The 18,829-nt window shown below is 41.4% G+C and overlaps 1 long non-coding RNA gene across 1 annotated transcript; it reads left to right on the top strand.

Moving 5' to 3' along the window:
* Window positions 1-1,433: 1,433 nt before the first annotated feature.
* Window positions 1,434-2,298, top strand: LOC120517665. Its single transcript, XR_005631080.1, has 3 exons — window positions 1,434-1,495; window positions 1,628-1,732; window positions 2,045-2,298. It is a non-coding gene; the product is annotated as an uncharacterized LOC120517665 (long non-coding RNA).
* The last annotated feature ends 16,531 nt before the right edge of the window (window positions 2,299-18,829 follow it).

Below are 18,829 nucleotides of genomic sequence, written 5' to 3'. Positions count from 1 at the left end.
GTGGTCACTTAATTTCAGGTAAAGGATGGTCATTGCACATACTTGTCCTCAATGTGTACCATAGGTATGCTCCATATAGCCCTCTTTTTTTGTTGGGTCAGTTGCAGGGAATGTCATATCCCTAGAACTTGTGTCGGACCAACGAGTTACTGACGAAGGTCAAATATTTGATGGAGACACTGTGTCTGATTATTCATCAGGAGGAGAGGTAACTTTTCCAAATAATGTTTGATCAGACTCCACTCTGATCAGTCCCATGTGCCCCAATCACATTTGGAAATCCTGGGTAATGAGAATGTTAGGCTGATTGTGAGATTCTTTGTGGAATTGTGGGTGTTTTTGCCTGTGTATTACCAACCTGCAATGGCACCTCTTTTATTGTCTGCACATGCAGGTGTCCAGAAAACACTATGAAAACCCAAAGGAAATATTTCAGAGCCAAACAGACTTTATGAATTGCCTGGTAAACTGCACTTTTAGACAGATTTTCCGGCTACCTTAAAGTATATAAAAAAAGTGCCGCTTGCAAAAAACCTCAAAGCAGTACATACTGTCTGTGTGGTTGTGAGAGCCCGACTTCACCTAGTTTGACTTTGAATATAAGGTGCTAATAAATCTTTGAGGTACAATATACCCCCCCAGCTAAAGCGGTATCTTTCGAAAAGAATTTCCTCCGGGAGTAATAAAGGATCTTGCCAATCGCACAAAACCCTCTCTATATGAAATTCTCTTCTTATAATTTGCGTACCGATATCAATTGGTCGCTCATTTATGAATGGCAAAGCCATGACTGAATGAATTCCATGCACGGACACTGATTAAGTGTGTTAACTAATCCTTGTTTACATAAAACAAACCGGATTTGGATGTGCAGCTATGACAACGCATCCAGCAAGAGTTTTGAAAAACCGACAGATCCAGTATCATGCCAAATCGGCAACAATTACATCCGGCTAAACAAGTAATCCACGTACGAAAAATACCCCCCTGTATGTACAGGATTTTAAACACTGTTGTGCTGCCACATGATTGGCTGATTAGATAATTACATGGAATGGATGAGCAGGTGTGTGCAAGCATTCCCAATGATTTCCTCAATGAGTGTATATTTTACTGCCTGGTGTATTTTGTTACATAGTATTTCTCTGTGTTTCTCAGTGTTACTTTTAATTCATTCCCCAACTGTACCCATCGTGCCTCGGTGCAGCTTTTTGAACATTTCTCTCTGGTCGAGTGATCATTTTTTTTCTGCATAAATGTGAACTGCAATACATGACAGTGTTGCACAATGTGTTTTTATGCTGCGAGGGAGTAAGATAGGAAGGAGCACGTGGTTGATTTTAATGGCAAACGCCTATATATCGCTGGAGGTTTGCTCCCATGGAAACAGGGTTAAACAAACCATTTAAATCAGATGAGGGCACATTATAGCTCATTTCCAGGTCTTTTGCTGGAGGAATTCTGTATGCTACCCTGCAATCAAATAAGCTCTCAGGTACCTGTATGTTTTTTTTTTTTTCTTTCAGCAGCTTGCGGAAATTATTTCATTGTATGTGTTAAGGGTGATATTCGGTTCACTTTTTCCAAGACTCTCTCCATCTTTTTTTTTGTATTATTTCATATATAGATGTTTGCACTGACTGCCAAAATTAACATCCAATTGAGGCATCCATGTCAACCCACTGGAATAGTGGAAAGCAGCTGCAATGGAGATGTCTGTCCTATTGGTGTGGTACGTTCTGCCCAGGAGCGTTTTTAATGGATTTGTTTGTTCATTTTTAAGCACTTTCCCCTGTGGCTTAACCAACTAAGACGAGTGGCTCACATACGAGCATATGTGCACGTTGAGGCTCTGTTAATTATGGGGGGAGAGGTGTGGTAATTAAAAGATGTCAGCTGAGGTGGCCACTAGGCTAAAAAGTGGGCTGGGAAGTGCAAAGAGAAAAGACAACGTGTCACCCACGTGTGTCTGGTGCGGGTAATGCCTCACTGATCCATGGGGTGGTGCTGTATTGAAATGCATCTTCTCCTTTTCCCTCTGCAGACTGGATGATTGACAACCTCACCATCTCTGACATCACTTCCGATGTTTGTCAACCTGGATCCGCCCCTTCCTGCCTAACCTGTATATACCAGAAGCGCCGCCATCGTGGGTAGTCTAATCTCAGAATTGCGTCTACAGAGACATTCTTTTTTGCTGAATAGCATTTATTATTTTATCTTTACAATATACAGAGTCACAGTGTCACCCCAAACTCTTATCTTGTCTTTGTTCTCTTTATAAAAGGAAGAGATAGCAAAATGACCCCTTTTATTGGCTAACTAAAAAGATTACAATATGCAAGCTTGTGAGGCCCCTTCTTCAGGCAAGATGTCTTAATTTAAGTTAGCTTTATCGTTTAACAACACTTTCTCACTCACTGTTCCATCTTGGATTTCATGTTTATTTGCTAGGATATTTATAGATGTACTGTAATGTATTTGGTATAATTTTTATTTAGTGAGATATTTTGCATGTATTTTGCGTCACACACATGTGCATAAGAGTCAGCCAACGGGCTTGTAAAATGTTAATTTCACACCGGACCAGGGGGTGGCAGTGCAGTGTGCACTAACCCTTTCTCTCTTCCTCCTGCAAAACACCCGTGGGTAGTCCCATCTGGGCCTGTCAACATCACTTCTGGTCCCTATGACATCACTTCCGGTTTTGGCCACAATGACAACTTGTTGCTGTTAAGGCAGTTCTCTTGTGAAATCAGTCTGTGAAGTAAAGTATACAAGGTGTCTATCACAAATATTTTTCCTGTCTCTTTTATGGTCTGTTATATGTGTATAATGTTCATTTGTTGCAGAACAAGGGAGGGTATTTTTCTAGTGTATTTAAATATTTGATCATCTTATCTATATATATAATTCACTAAGGCAAGACAACCATGGAAAGCACGCCGGAAGAGGCGTGGATTCACTAAGCCGCCGACAAGTGAGACACCTATGGCGTGCACAGGAAGGAGCCACGCCCACCAACTCCAAGACCATTGGATACGACGACAACTTACAGGGCCACGCCCACCAATTCGGATGCGACGACACAGAAAAAATGGCGTAATTTATATTCGTCTGTTGTAGAGGCCACATGCAGTGCAGGTCAGGTTAGTGTCATGTGCATGTCATGCGCCTCCGAGCTACGTTGGCTGTTCATAGAGGCTTGTTTCTCGTGGAGGTGAATCGCCATATGTAGCGTGTGAAACGGTTTGCGAGGGGTATCCCATGGGATCCTTAAAACAATCCTTTACAACTGAGGTTAAAGCACAATGAAGGAATCAGTCTTTAAAAACCGAGTTTTTGGTTACGACGCACGACCAAGTGCACCATAGCAAACTGTTTTACACGCTACATACAGCTATTCACATCCATGACAAACATGCGTCTTCTTAGATGCTCCTGCAGGAACACGGAAGACGTTTCCCTGTCCACCAACACTCCTTTTTCACCGGCCGGCGTCTACCCTCGCTCTCTAGACATTCACACTGCCTGCCCATTTTCCCGGATGCAAAAACTCACCGATCACCCAGTAAGTCCCTTTTGTCTGTGCTAAGATTCCACATGCACATCTGAGCCACGCGGCGTTTGTTATGCCGCGGGTTCACTATTGCGTTGTATTTTGCTCTCTCCAGAGTTTCATCTTTTCATTCACTTACTGTTGTATTCTCACACCAACCTGTTTTCTTTCCAGAAGTGTTTAGCATTCAATAAATAATTATGCACGGGATTGAGCGTGTGTCTACCCAGAACAGAGAAGCGTGGGTAAGCCATTGCACCCCATTCGTGCTGCAAACCGTGGAATTCCCACTAAGTGCAACTCACACACTCCCACTCATTACATCCCTAACCTTTGTATACACCACCCTCCCACCTCGCTACTACCGTGGTCGGGTGTCTTGGTGGATTATATATAGAAAAGCAGCCAAAACCGCACAGAGCAATGAAAAGTCTATGTGAGTCACAGCTGCATCTGGACTGTGCAATGACGACAACAACTCGAGAGACAAGTTGGAGGTGGGCACATGAGCAGGCAGTGTATACTGCACGAGAAATCAGCAGACTAGCATGACGGAGGGAGCGGAGTGGATGTCCTTCTCCTCTCCTCCCGTTCCACCCTTCGCGTCTGACCGTCACATGGATGATTGTGTGTTGGTTCATTCTGTGCATTGTTACAATGTTGCTTTTCTTGCTGATTTATTACATTAGCGATTTTTCAAATGTCAATTTTCTCCCTGTGCTTAAAAATCATAAAAAAAAACGGCCTGATTACGCGGTGTATGGTACGCCACGGGTTGGCTAGTATTTTTTTAATTCATTAGATATTTTGGGACATTTTCTATTATTTATGTTTATATTCACCTTTCTTTATTTACAGTATCACCTTTTACCTTATATATTACCAGTAATGGCGCACTACATGTTACACTTGACTTGACCATTCCTAGTTCTCATCCTCTTTCTCTGTACGTTTAGCATTCATTTGCTCAGAGGTTGATGTGCTTGCTGCTTCCTGAGCAGCTATTCTTTTCTCCACCATAGTGGCCTGCTTCTCTTCTTTCGTCAGCGTCTTTTTGCGTTAAAAATGATTAAGTGAGTTTTTGTGTTGCAATTACTTAGGATGTTTTCCTTAATTTTTCATTTAAGCTGGCACTTATGTCTTCAATATGTCTCAAGAATGATTTAAGATATGAAGAGGTAGGGGAAGTGACGGCGAAAGTGGTAGGGAATGAGAATGGCACTCATACACATGTGCCGCATGGCCGCCCTGCTGCCTGCTGCTAAGAATTGATTCTACAATAAAATAAAAATAAAAAGAGGAATAAAAATCATCATCCTGAAAGTCTTCAATCTGACTCATGAATGATTTAAGATATGAAGAGGTAGGGAAAGTGACGGCGAAAGTGGTAGGGATTAGAACCGCGCCTGTACACACGCTGCCTGCTGATGAAAGTTGATTCTACAATAAAATAAAATAAAAATAGGAATAACCGTGGAAGTCAATCATCACCCTGAAAGCGGATAGTAGATGTCATGTAGGATATGTGTACCAAATAGTTCAAACAGTTTGTGAGCTACAGGTGATTTAAAATCCAGGACAGAACAACGGACAGCCACGGTAGCGTATTATAGAAGAAGATTTTTTACTGTCTTTGACGCATTGCTCGATGAATTGGAATTGTCACATTATGCAACTCTTCCAGCGATTTTCAGTCATAGCCTTCATTTACATACTCTTAGTGAGTCGAAGATGATCAGCGGCACACTCCTGTGAATTCAGTCACTTAACGCTGACGTGCCTAACGTCCACAATGCACTCTGACAAAATAAAACAGGTTTGCCCAAATGGCAGTCTTGTTATTTGACATGCCCAGTGATTTTTGAGTCATTTAAACTGTCATGGCTGAGTGACAAGATCAGCATCTTCAGTCAGCAAGCCTAGAAGTCACCTAATGTGACATTGGTTTGTATCAGTTGCATAATTTTAAGATTCACACCGTCTGATAATGGTGGTTTGATTACATTTTGCATGAAAAAGGGGCCTGAGTTGCCTCAAAGGTTTGCATATTATAATCTTTTTTAGTTAGCCAATAAAAGGGGTAATTTTTCTTGACGTCTCACTACATCCATAAAGTCATAATGAAAAAGTTTGGGAACCCCTCATTAATTTTTTGATTTTTGCTTATCATTGGCTAAGCTTTCAAAGTAGCAACTTCCTTTTAATATCTGACATGCCTTATGGAAACAGTAGTATTTCAGCAGTGACATTAACTTTATTGGATTAACAGAAAATATGCAATTTGCATTATAACAAATTAAACAGGTGCATAAATTTGGGCACCCTAACAGAGATATGACATCAGTACTTAGTTGAGTCTCCTTTTGCAAATCTAACAGTCTCTAGACGCCAGTGATTTTCATGTCAGGGGACTGTGACGGCCATTCCAGAACAGAATTCCCTCTGCATGAATGCCTTTGTGGATTTCGTACTGTGTTTTGGGTCATTGTCTTGTTGGAATATCCAACCCCTGCGTAACGTCAACCTAGTGACTAATGCTTGAACATTATCCTGAAGAAGTTGTTGATATTGGGTTGAATTCATCCGACCCTCGACTTTAACAAGGGCCCCAGTCCCTGAACTAGCCACACAGCCCCACAACATGATGGAACCTCCACCAAATCTGACAGTAGGTTGCAGGTGTTTTTCTTGGAATGCGGTGTTCTTCTTCCACCATACAAAGCACTTTTTGTTCTGACCAAATAACTCAATTTTTGTCTCATCAGTCCAAAGCACTTTGTTCCAAAATAAATCTGGCTTGTCTAAATGAGCATTGGCATACAACAAGTGACTCTGTTTGTGGCGTGAGTGCAGAAAGGGCTTCTTTCTCATCACTCTGCCATACAGATGTTCTTTGTGCAAATTGTGATGAATTGTAGAACGATGTACAGATACACCATCTGCAGCGAGATGTTCTTGCAGGTCTTTGGAGGTGATCTGTGGGTTGTCTGTCACCATTCTCACAATCCTGCTCATATGCCGCTCCTGTATTTTTCTTGGCCTGCCAGACCTGCTGGGTTTAACAGCAACTGTGCCTGTGGCCTTCCATTTCCTGATTCCATTCCTTACAGTTGAAACTGACAGTTTAAACCTCTGAGGTCGCTTTTTGTAGCCTTCCCCTAAACCAGGAGACTCAACAATCTTTGTTTTCAGATCTTTTGAGAGTTGCTTTGAGGATCCCATGCTGTCTGTCACTCTTCAGAGGAGACTCAAAGGGAAGGAAGCACAACTTGCAATTGACCACCTTAAATACCTTCGACCACTCATGATTGGACACTCCTGTCTGTGAAGTTCAAGGCTTAACGAGCTCATCCAACCAATTTGGTGTTGCCAGTAATCAGCATTGGGCAGTGACAGGCATTCAAATCAGCAACATGACAAGGGGACCCACATTTGTGCACAGCCAGTTTTTCACATTTGACTTAATTTCATACAACTAAATACTGCTTCACTAAAAATTTTTATTCGGAAAAAACCCGATAGATAGATAGAAAAGATAAAGAACAATTAAAGAGTAATAACAATGCAGATATAACAGACAATAACTTTGTATAATATTAACGTTTCGGGTGGAATTGAAGAGTCGCATAGTGTGGGGTCTCCTCAGTCTGTCAGTGGAGCAGGACGGTGACAGCAGTCTGTCACTGAAGCTGCTCCTCTGTCTGGAGATGATCCTGTTCAGTGGATGCAGTGGATTCTCCATGATTGACAGGAGTCTGCTCAGCGCCCGTCGCTCTGCCATGGATATCAAACTGTGCAGCTCTGTGCCTACAATAGAGCCTGCCTTCCTCACCAGTTTGTCCAGGCGTGAGGCGTCCTCCTTCTTTATGCTGCCTCCCCAGCACACCACCGCGTAGAAGAAGACACTCGCCACAACCATCTGATAGAACATCTGCAGCATCTTACTGCAGATGTTGAAAGATGCCAGCCTTTTAAGGAAGTATAGTCGGCTCTGTCCTTTCTTACACAGAGCATCAGTATTGGCAGTCCAGTCCAATTTATCATCCAGCTGCACTCCCAGGTGGTTAGTTTTGCTTGTGTTCAGGTGTAAGTGGTTTGAGTTGCACCATTTAACAAAGTCCTTGATTTGGTTCCTATACTCCTCCTCCTGCCCACTCCTGATGCAGCCCACAATAGCAGTGTTGTCCGTGAACTTTTGCATGTGGTAGGACTCTGAGTTGTATTGGAAGTCTGATGTATGTTGGCTGAACAGGACCGGAGAAAGTACAGTCCCCTGCGGCACTCCTGTGCTGCTGACCACAATGTCAGACCTGCAGTTCCCAAGACGCACATACTGAGGTCTGTCTGTAAGATAGTCCATGATCCATACCACCAGGTGTGAGTCTACTGCCATCTCTGTCAGCTTCTCCCTAAGGAGCAGAGGTTGGATGGTGTTAATTATACTTATAATTATAGTCATGTTGTATCTCTAATCATCACTATGTCCGGTTAAAGACAAGTTATGGTGCTTACGAATCATTGTGAGTACGATAAAACCACAAAGCAATAGCCGAGGTCAAGACAAGCAAGGGTCCGAATACCATAGAAACCAAACCAACCTGAAAAAATAGGAAATAAAGGGGAAAGATGAAGATGAAAGTGAAAGGCAGAATGCAAATCCTGCTACTGGAGCCCACTTGTTTGAAAGCAAACTAGATAGATAGATAGATAGATAGATAGATAGATAGATAGATAGATAGATAGATAGATATGAAAGGCACTATATGATAGATAGATAGATAGATAGATAGATAGATAGATAGATAGATAGATAGATAGATAGATATGAAAGGCACTATATGATAGATAGATAGATAGATAGATAGATAGATAGATAGATAGATAGATAGATAGATAGATACTTTATTAATCCCAATGGGAAATTCACATAATCCAGCAGCAGTATACTAATACACATATACAATATTAAATTAAAGAGTAATAAAAATGCATGTAAAAGCAGACAATAACTTTGAATAATGTTAGCATTTACTATGACTAAGAACAACAAACAGTTTTGAAACCATTGAGGAACAGAAGATAGCAGTTTACAGATGCTTCCCATTCAATCCAATGGAGCTGGAGAGGATATCCCCAGGAGAATGGGGTAAACTGCCCAAATCCAGGTGTGCAAAGCTTGTGGAGACTAATCAGGAAGACTGAAACTGTTGCCGAAGAGGCTTCTACAAAGTACTAAAGTAAGGGACTTAATACGTCTATGAATGATAGAGACCTGTTTTTGATTTAACACATTTGAAATAATGTTTTCACATTGTCATACTGAGTGAAGACTGAGGGTCAAACATGACAAATTTATCCATTTAAAATGAAATCTACAACACAATAAATTGAAGGGGTCTGAAAACCTTCTGAATCTGCTGTATAATAAGGTAGCTGACATTAAACAAGAACTAAAGTCTCAGACTTTCTCAATAATAGTTTAACCATTAGTCACACAAAAAAAATGTTGAATTCTGTTTTTAATGCCTGTTTACTAATTAGAATTTAACTATTAAGACTGGGCAACTCCATTCAACTGTGTCCTGTTCATTTGAAGGAATAAAAAAATGTGGCAGTCCAGTAAAGATGGGACCCTCGCTCCATCGCTACTGCATTGTGTGGTTTCACCGGCACTTTAATTTCACTTTGGCGTCTTCAAGAAACACTCCAGCTTCTCTGTCAATTGTGAAAAAGCGTTTTCTGTTGCAGCGTTTGAAAAAGAAATATAGCTTGGAGGAAGCTGAGCTGGAAAAAAAAGTTGTAATTTTCATTTTTTTTTTCTCCATTTCAAGGCCCCTGGAGGAGCAAATCTAAGTCTAATAAGCAAAGTGATCTTTCTGCTCAGCATCAGGTAAACTCCTACGCATAAGAAGAAAAATAATAGCTGTTTACTCGTTCCGTCATAATGCTGTTTGTAAATCCCAGCTCATTTGTAGAACTTGTAGAGTGTTAAGAGTGTGGGTTTTGAATTTGACCGCTGCTTGGAAAAGACAGCAGCTAACCTCAGAAAAAGCCAAGGCCTTGTGTAAGTTTCATTATGCAGGTAACTGCATCTCTGCTACAGAAACCGAATGCAACCAAACCCCCTGGCTTTTGTAAAATGTCATTTGGAAAATTAATTCTATTGTGAAATTATGCACTTTAAACATATAATTAATGTAATTGTTCTTCAGTCAGTTGTTAAATTAGAGCTTTATGTAGTGTGCACTTTGTAGAGTATATTGTACTTTGTATATTTCTGTTTCTTAGTCATTATGTAATTACTTTTTTATATAAAATGTAATCACTTAAACACTATTTATGCTCCAGTAAGTAGAATGAGAACATAAATGCACTGCTCATTCTCAGCAGCATAACTGAGCTACTTCATATCTGTCTTATTTATAACCACCTCTCTATAATATATTACTATTATAATATAGTGCTTTAATATCAACTCATTTTTCTGTTACTCTCTCAATTGATTTGCTTATTTTATATATTGCTTCTTAGGTCTATAAAAAACTAATATCTATATATCTGTAGTATTTTACCTGTAGTGTTTCTAGTATAATGTTTTTAATATGGACTCATTTATCTGTCTATAATTTTGTACTTTTAATATCTATCTATCAGTCTATCTGTTATACAGTGCCTTTCAACAACAACAACGACATTTATTTCTATAGCACATTTTCATACAAACAATGCAGCTCAAAGTGCTTTACATGATGAAGAAAAAGAAAAAAGACAAAACAAATAAGAATTAAAATTCGGGAACACTAATTACTGTAACAAAGAATAAAAGTAAGGTCTGATGGCCAGGGAGGACAGAAGAAACAAAAAAAAAAACCTTCAGACGGCTGGATAAAAAAATAAAATCTTCAGGGGTTCCCAAGGCCACAAGACCACCCAGCCCCTTCTAGGCATTCTACCTAATGTAAATGATCTCAATCAGTCCTCATGGTATTCAGGGTTCTCATGGAAGAATTAGATGATGACAGTCTTTTGGACTGCTGGCCTTTAATTCATCAATGTAGGGACATCACAGTGCTTTGCTTAGGTGGTGGTGGTGCAGATTGGCACCACAGAAAACCAGAAAAAAAACAGAGGAAAGTGAAAACACATTGGGCAAACGTGGAGATAGCGGGTGACATAATCCATTCTGCAGTTGCTAAATTACAAAGGCGCTTCTGCTAATCACTGGAAACTTTAATCATGTGACGCTGGACAAAACATTACGTGCCTTCTCCCAGTATGTGGATTGTAACACTCGGGGAAACAGGACTATTGACCTTCTGTATGCAAATGTTAAAGACGCATACAGCGCCACCCTGCTGCCTGTGCTTGGGAAAGCAAATCATAACCTGGTTCAGCCTCACAACAAACCAAGAATGAATGAGCTACCAACAAACACACACTCATATTCAGGAAGTGGTCCCCTGAGGCAGAGCAGACTCTGAGAGACTGCTTTGGAACTACGGACTGGGATATACTGCTGGGGTTACATAGTGAGAACATTGAAGACGCTGTTGACTGCATAACAGACTACATCAACCTCTGTATGGACATTGTAGTTCCAGTAAGAACAGTACGCTGCTATGCTAACAACAAGCCATGGATTACAAGTGACATCAAGGGCCTTTTGAACCAGAAGAAAAGGGCTTTTAAAGGTGGTGATCAGCATGAACTCAAGCACATGTAGAAGGAACTCCAAGGCCAGCTCAGGATGGCGAAGGAGCAGTACAGGAGAAAGCTGGAGCAGAAGTTGCATTAAAACAGCATGAAGGAAGTGTGGGATGGGATGAAGATTATCACTGGCTGCAGCTCAAAGCCGGGTGCCACCATCGAGAGAGACGTGGAGAGAGCAAACCAGATGAACAACTTCTTTAACAGGTTTGACCACCCTAACCCACTCTCACCTCGGAGTACTGCATCCTTCAACCATCCTTCTGCTGATACCAGCACAGGAGAGAGTTTCCCCCCACCCACAATTACAGCAACACAAGTGAGCAGAGAGCTGAGGAGACTTCGTGCCAGCAAAGCAGTGGGTCCAGATGGAGTATCACCAAGACTGCTGAAGGCCTGTGCGTTGGAGTTGGGGAGTCCTCTACAGCACATCTTCAACCTGAGCCTGGAACAGGGGAGAATTCTGAGGCTTTGGAAAACATCTTGCATCACCCCAGTCCCAAAGGTACCACGTCCTAGTGAGCTGAATGACTTGCGGCCTGTCGCCCTGACGTCACATGTGATGAAGACCATGGAGGGGTTGCTGCTTCACGGCCACAGGTCCACCACACCCTCGAACCTCTGCAGTTCGCATACCAGGAGAAGGTGGGAGAGGAGGATGCCATCATCTATATTCTACACCAATCCCTCTCCCACTTGGACAGTGGCAGTGGTGCTGTAAGAATTATGTTTCTGGACTTCTCTAGCACCTTCAACACCATCCATCCTCTGCTCCTTAGGGACAAGCTGACAGAGATGGGAGTAGACTTATACCTGGTGGCATGGACCGTGGACTATCTTACAGACAGACCTCAGTATGTGCGTCTTGGGAACTGCCGGTCTGACATTGTGGTCAGCAGCACAGGAGCGCCGCAGGGGATGGTACTTTCTCCGGTCCTGTTCAGCCAACATACATCAGACTTCCAATAAAACTCGGAGTCCTGCCACATGCAAAAGTTCACTGACGACACTGCTATCGTGGGTTGCATCAGGAGTGGGCAGGAGGAGGAGTATAGGAACCTAATCAAGGACTTTGTTAAATGGTGCGACTCAAATCACCTACAACTGAACACCAGCAAAACCAAGGAGCTGGTGGTGGATTTTAGGAGACCCTGGCCCCTCATGAACCCCGTGATCATCAGAGGTGACTGTGCAGAGGGTGCAGACCTATAAATACCTGGGAGTGCAGCTGGATGATAAATTGGACTGGACTGCCCATACTGATGCTCTGTGTAAGAGAGGACAGAGCCGACTATACTTCCTTAGAAGGTTGGCGTACCTCAACATCTGCAATAAGATGCTGCAGATGTTCTATCAGACAGTTGTGGCGAGCGCCCTCTTCTACGCGGTGGTGTGCTGGGGAGACGGCATAAAGAAGAAGGACGCCTCACGCCTGGACAAACTGGTGAGGAAGGCAGGCTCTTTTGTAGGCACGGAGCTGGACAGTTTGACATCCGTGGCAGAGCGACGGGCGCTGAGCAGACTCCTGACAATCATGGAGAATCCACTGCATCCACTGAACAGGATCATCTCCAGACAGAGGAGCAGCTTCAGCGACAGACAGACTGCTGTCACTGTCCTGCTCCGGTGACAGACTGAGGAGACCCCACACTATGCGACTCTTCAATTCCACCCGGTGGGATAAACGTTAATATTATACAAAGTTATTGTCTGTTATACCTGCATTGTTATCACTCTTTAATTTAATATTGTTCTTTATCAGTATGCTGCTGCTGCAGTATGTGAATTTCCCCTTGGGATTAATAAAGTATCTATCTATCTATCTATCTATCTATCTATCTATCTATCTATCTATCTATCTATCTATCTATCTATCTATCTATCTATCTATCTATCTATCTATCTACTGTATCTGTCAGCTATGTAGCACCTTTCATATCTGTCTTTTTATCTATTATATTCTGCTTTTCCTCTCTTTTTCTCTATTTGTGTTTTTCATTTCTGTCTATTTTTCTTTATAAAATATTGTATACTGCAGTTCATATCTGTTCTTTAATGTTTGGTCTATAGTGCCTTTCATATCAATCTATCTATTATATATTTACAGTCTATAGCACCTTTCAAATCTCTTTACCTAGTGCTTATCTTTGAAGAGTTTTGTTTCTGAGTTTAAAAGCTGGGAAAAACTCCTATATGTTATTTTGCACTTTATTATTTGATGTGTTTCCCTGTAGCAACCATATTTTATTTATTTTCATATAGGCTGTACACAAATAAGTAGAAAAGATCATTAACCGTCTTATACTCTACTAGATCATGTGGAAGCTAATTTAAGGCATAATGTGTTATATAAATTCATCATTAAACAAAGTAAAGAACTGCACTTTTTGTGTCTTTTCCCTATACTTACAAAAACAAACATATACCTAGGTAAGAAATTTCTTTGAGATGCATTTTTGTAAGAGACAAATCCCCTTGATTTTCCCTTACCTTCTCTAGAAGCACTTTCTCATGAGAATTTTTTTCTTCCTCTCTTTTCTGCCTTTCTCAGCAGAATTTCCAGAGGAAATTTGGGTAAATACTGTACTGTATGCCATCTGTAAACAAATCGCTTTAATTTGTCAACCTCTTTTGCATCAACCCCGAGCGTGACTTGGACTCGGAATTCCATGTAATTAAGGTTAAACCCGAGTCAATCTGAATTAAATTTGTAAATGATATGCAATTAATTTCAATATGTTTGATACAGTAAATACTGTGTCACTGATGTAAACCTTACAAAAGGGAGACCACACAGAAACAGTATTAGTGCTTTGACTCTGGGTGTTGCCAATTTGCAGAACCAAGCAAGAACGTGCGCATGCAGTCGTTAGAGAATGTGCGTGGCTTTATGCGTGGAAACAGGCGTATGCAACATTTTTGTGCGTACGCACTATTGATACATGAGACCCCAGAACTGTAAGTACTCCAGATGTGGTCTCACAAGAGTGATATACAGTCCATGCATAATGTGCCTTGACTTAAATTCAACAGTTTTTATGATATAATAAAACATTTTATTTGCTATTTTAATTGCTTCTGTGCATTGCTTAGATGCTGAAAATGTTCAGTTGAGCTCCAGGGATTTTATTGTTAAGGAACTGGATTTAATTATAACCTCAATTATTTGGAATTTGAGACATCCACCCTTTCAACATAAACCCCAAAATCCTTTTCCCTTATTTTTACTTTTGCCCACCTGTAGCACTTTGCAATTTTCTACATTAATCTCCATTTTCCAAGTGTTCACCCAGTTCTGAAGCTTGTCCAGGTCTTTTTGAATTCTTTTTGCTGCCTCCTCAGTATCTACCATCCCACCAATGTTAGTGTCATCTGAGAATTTCACAAGTTTATTAACTATACCAGAACTGTTGTCATTAATATCATTCAACAAAAGTAACATTCCATGGATGGACCCTGATGACCTTCACTCCATTCTTCTCTTATGTGTACTCGTCTCCTTCTGGTTAACCAACCTGATGTCCAGTACCTCGAATACCTACAGCTTCTAGTAGCTGAATTAATCTTCAGTGTGGGATTAATGAGTCAAAGACTTTTTGAAAGTCTAAGTCAATTATGTCATATGCTTTGTTTTTGTCAACTGTTCCGGTTGCTTCTTCAAAAAAAAATCAAAAAGATCGGTTTGACAGAAACTTCCTCTCATAAATCCATCTCATATTATTTTCGTTTAGGTAATTTTCTAATTTATTTGTTACTAGCCATGTGCGCCCAACTACGTTGCGCATGTTAAAGTTGTCTGTGTAGGGCTCCCTGTTTAAACACGGCTGCCAGTCGTGAACTGGGCCATTCGTCGCACAGCATTATGATTTTTTATAAGGGAAACAAAATTACAAAAGAAAACCCTTGGACATTGAATCGATAGGAACGGCCTACTTGGAATCACTGTCCGAATAGTAATTATGTGATGGTGTAGGAGCATTTCTGCTTCTGTCCGTTCACAGTCCGTCTCATTTTCAAGACGCTGTCGTTTCCTCTCCCGATCTTTTCTCAACCTTTCTCAAATCTCGCAGGTTGCTTTGTGGCAATCCAAAGAGTAAGGCAATATACACGGAGCAATGGTTATTAAAGGGGGACACATAGGTATCCCTTTAAAGCATAAATAGGGATCACTTCACTGACATGTCAGCAAGCCACGGTACAATGGTGAGACGCCCAGCACTCGCTGGCTACAACGTAACAATAATAATTTCCCAAACGTGCTGTTACGTTGTCATTCATTTTACCCACTGTCTTTCTTTCATTCATATGTTACATAGACACGTACCTTTTATCTTCGGGAATCTCATTCTCTAACCAGGCCTCAGGAGCTAACCAGCGTGACACTGTCCACCACCCCTTTCGTTATTCAGGCACATTGTTGACATCCGTGAGTAACAACAACGTACTAAACTGGAAGGTGGTCTACGCATGCGTGGAATTCGCGGACAAACAAAGATCAAGATCTAAATGAAGATCTCTTTAGTTAATTTAAAGCACAACAATTTGTTTAGTTTGAATGTCTGTGTTTTGAGGTGTGACTGGAGTACTACAGTCTTCAGTAGTATAAGCCTGGAGGAGATTCTTAATGCAATGCCTATCTTTTAGCTCTCTCTACTGCCATCTAGTGCTTCTTCTTCTTCTAATTCATTTGCGAACAAACAAAGATCAAGATCCAAATGAAGATTATATATAGAGATTATAGTTTCCATAATGTTGCATGGCACAGAAGTAAGACTAATTGGTCTGTAATTTCCAGGATTCATTTTCTCTCCCTTCTTGAAATTTGCAGTCACATTTGCAACTTTTCCATTCCTCATGTACTTCTCCATTCCAACATGACTCTTGAAATATGCCTAATAAATATTTTGCTTCATGAAAATTTTTGATGATTATGATAGACGGCTTCTATTAGAGAGCACACAAAATTTCATACTGATCATATCATTTAGAAATTTGTTGAAATGTAAAATTTGTGTTTATTGCATTTAATGTGTTTTGTGTGTTTATTCACTTAATGATGCTGATGCACTGTATTCATTCAAATCAGCTAAAAATGTGTTCCTGTTGATTTTCATTTTTACTCCACAACTGTTGCTTCTCATTTTAGTGTCCAACATTAGTCGGCCAGCATCGATGGATTCCACTCACCCTGATACCATATTTCAATTGTTGCGATGTACTGCTGAAACCTTTCACCATGTTCGTCACTAGTTATCAAGGAAGAAATCCTAGTGTAAATGCAGAAAATAAATCTTGAGCAAAATGTTCCACTTCATGGTTTTGTAAGCTTGAAGCATGTTGTGGGCTTTGGTTCTCAAAAATATTCTCAGCAACATCCTTGATTGCCTTCCATGAGATTTCCATCTGGCCCAATTATTAGATTTTGAATGGCATGTCATTAAGGAGGGCTCCCCATGGGCTCACCACCTATGGGAGGGGCCAAGGAGGTTGGGTGCAGTGTGAGTTGGGTGGTGGCGGAAGGCGGGACCTTGGCGGTCTGATCCTCGGCTACAGAAACTGGCTCTTGGGACGTGGAATGTCACCTCTCTGAAGGGGATGGAGCCTGAGCTAGTGTGCGAGGTCAAGAGGTTCCGGCTAGATATAGTCGGACTCACCTCGACGCACAGCTTGGACTCTGGAACCAATCTCCTTGAGACGGGCTGGACTCTCTACCACTCTGGAGTTGCCCCCGGTGAGAGGCGCCGAGCAGGTGTGGGCATACTTATTGCCCCCCGACTCGGAGCCTGTGCATTGGGGTTTACCCTGGTGGACGAGAGGGTGGCCTCACTCCGCCTTCGGGTGGGGAAGGGTCCTGACTGTTGTTTGTGCGTATGTGCCGAACGGCTGTTTGGAGTATCCACCCTTTTTGGAGTCTCTGGAGGGGTTGCTAGAGGGCATACCTTCTGGGGATTCCCTCGTTCTGCTGGGAGACTTCAATGCTCACGTGGGCAATGACAGTGAGACCTGGAAGGGCGTGATTGGGAGGAATGGCCCCCCCGATCTGAACCCGAGCGGTGTTTTGTTATTGGACTTCTGTGCTCGTCACGGATTGTCCATAATGAACACCATGTTCAAGCATAAGGGTGTTCATATGTGCACTTGGCACCAGGACACCCTAGGCCTCAGGTCGATGATCGACTTTGTGGTCGTGTCGTCGGACTTGGCGGCCATATGTCTTGGACACTCGGGTGAAGAGAGGGCGGAGCTGTCAACTGATCACCACCTGGTGGTGAGTTGGCTTCGATGGTGGGGGAAGATGCCAGTCAGACCTGGTAGGCCCAAACGTGTTTGACCCAGATAACAGCCGCAAGTGGGCCACATCTGGTTTAAAGCTGGCACCTCTGGTTCACTTCTGGCAGCGGCACGATGGATATGGGCCACATGTGGCGCACAGTTGATGAATCCGCCAAATCAGCTTCTGGTACGGCATATGTGGGCCAATACTGGGCCATTAGCATAGTTCTGCGATTGGATGTATGACCCAGAATAGTGCAGGCTCGTGGTGAGGTGTCTTTAAAATAAAATGCTATATTTACAGTTAGCATATGTCAATTTATAGGGGTCTTTTCATTTCAAAATCGAAGATGGTGTTGTTAAGGGCCGGCTACAAACATGCGTGTAGATATCAGAATGACCACGGAGTTTTTTTATTTATTTATTTGAGAAGTGTCATTACTTTGCGACAAGTACAAACAAAAACACATCTCAAGGATGAAATATTGTGAACTTTACAAACTTTCTCCAAATTTTAAACACTATAAACGACCGGCAGAATATCCGACAAGTATCCAGCATCTGCCATGACACCTTTCAGCCTTTTGTGGCCCGTTCAGGCAGAGACTAAAAGTTTGTAGTTGTAGTTGGCTGATGGTGAAGCGGTAAGTTAATATTCGATTATTTAACATATTATTTGTTCGTTATCATTGTTCATGTTAAAATGTTTAAATTATGAAAAGCGTAACCAGTTAATTGCATAGTATGCAAGGTGCTGTAACGTGCTTAAACTGTTATACAAGCCATTTTTAAATTATTCGGCGGGCTTTTTTTTTTACTTAAACAGTTATGATATCCAGATATTAAATATAATAAGCGGTGATGAAGGCCAGCAAGTAACTTTAAAATTCGGCATTTATTTTAGCACGCAACATTAACTTTTTCACTGCTTAGAAACACCGAGAGTTTTCGCTGTTAGTGCGTTTAGTTAACATTAGCGGAAGTGCAAACGTAAAAACCCGCGAATGTGAGTTTATTTTTATAGAGTGAAAGCCGCGCGGTGGTGGAGGTGGCATCAAATTTTAACTGTGTTAAGGTATGTCTTGACAAATAATGAGTGCTCAATTGGAGCTTTTTACAATGTTCCAATCAGAACGGAGGCAACGTTTATTTGTGTATCTCATAATGTAGTTAGTCACTGTATAAACCTTGAATCGTAGCACAATGTGTACGTTATATAAATAATATTTTCTTGTCCCTTTTTGTTTTGCAGCATTGAACAGTAGTTGGGCATTGACAGGTATATTTTGG

This window comes from Polypterus senegalus, chromosome 1 (genome assembly GCF_016835505.1).
Source record: "Polypterus senegalus isolate Bchr_013 chromosome 1, ASM1683550v1, whole genome shotgun sequence".
NCBI classification, from domain to species: Eukaryota; Metazoa; Chordata; class Cladistia; order Polypteriformes; family Polypteridae; genus Polypterus; species Polypterus senegalus.
This window is presented reverse-complemented; position numbering and strand designations above follow the sequence as displayed.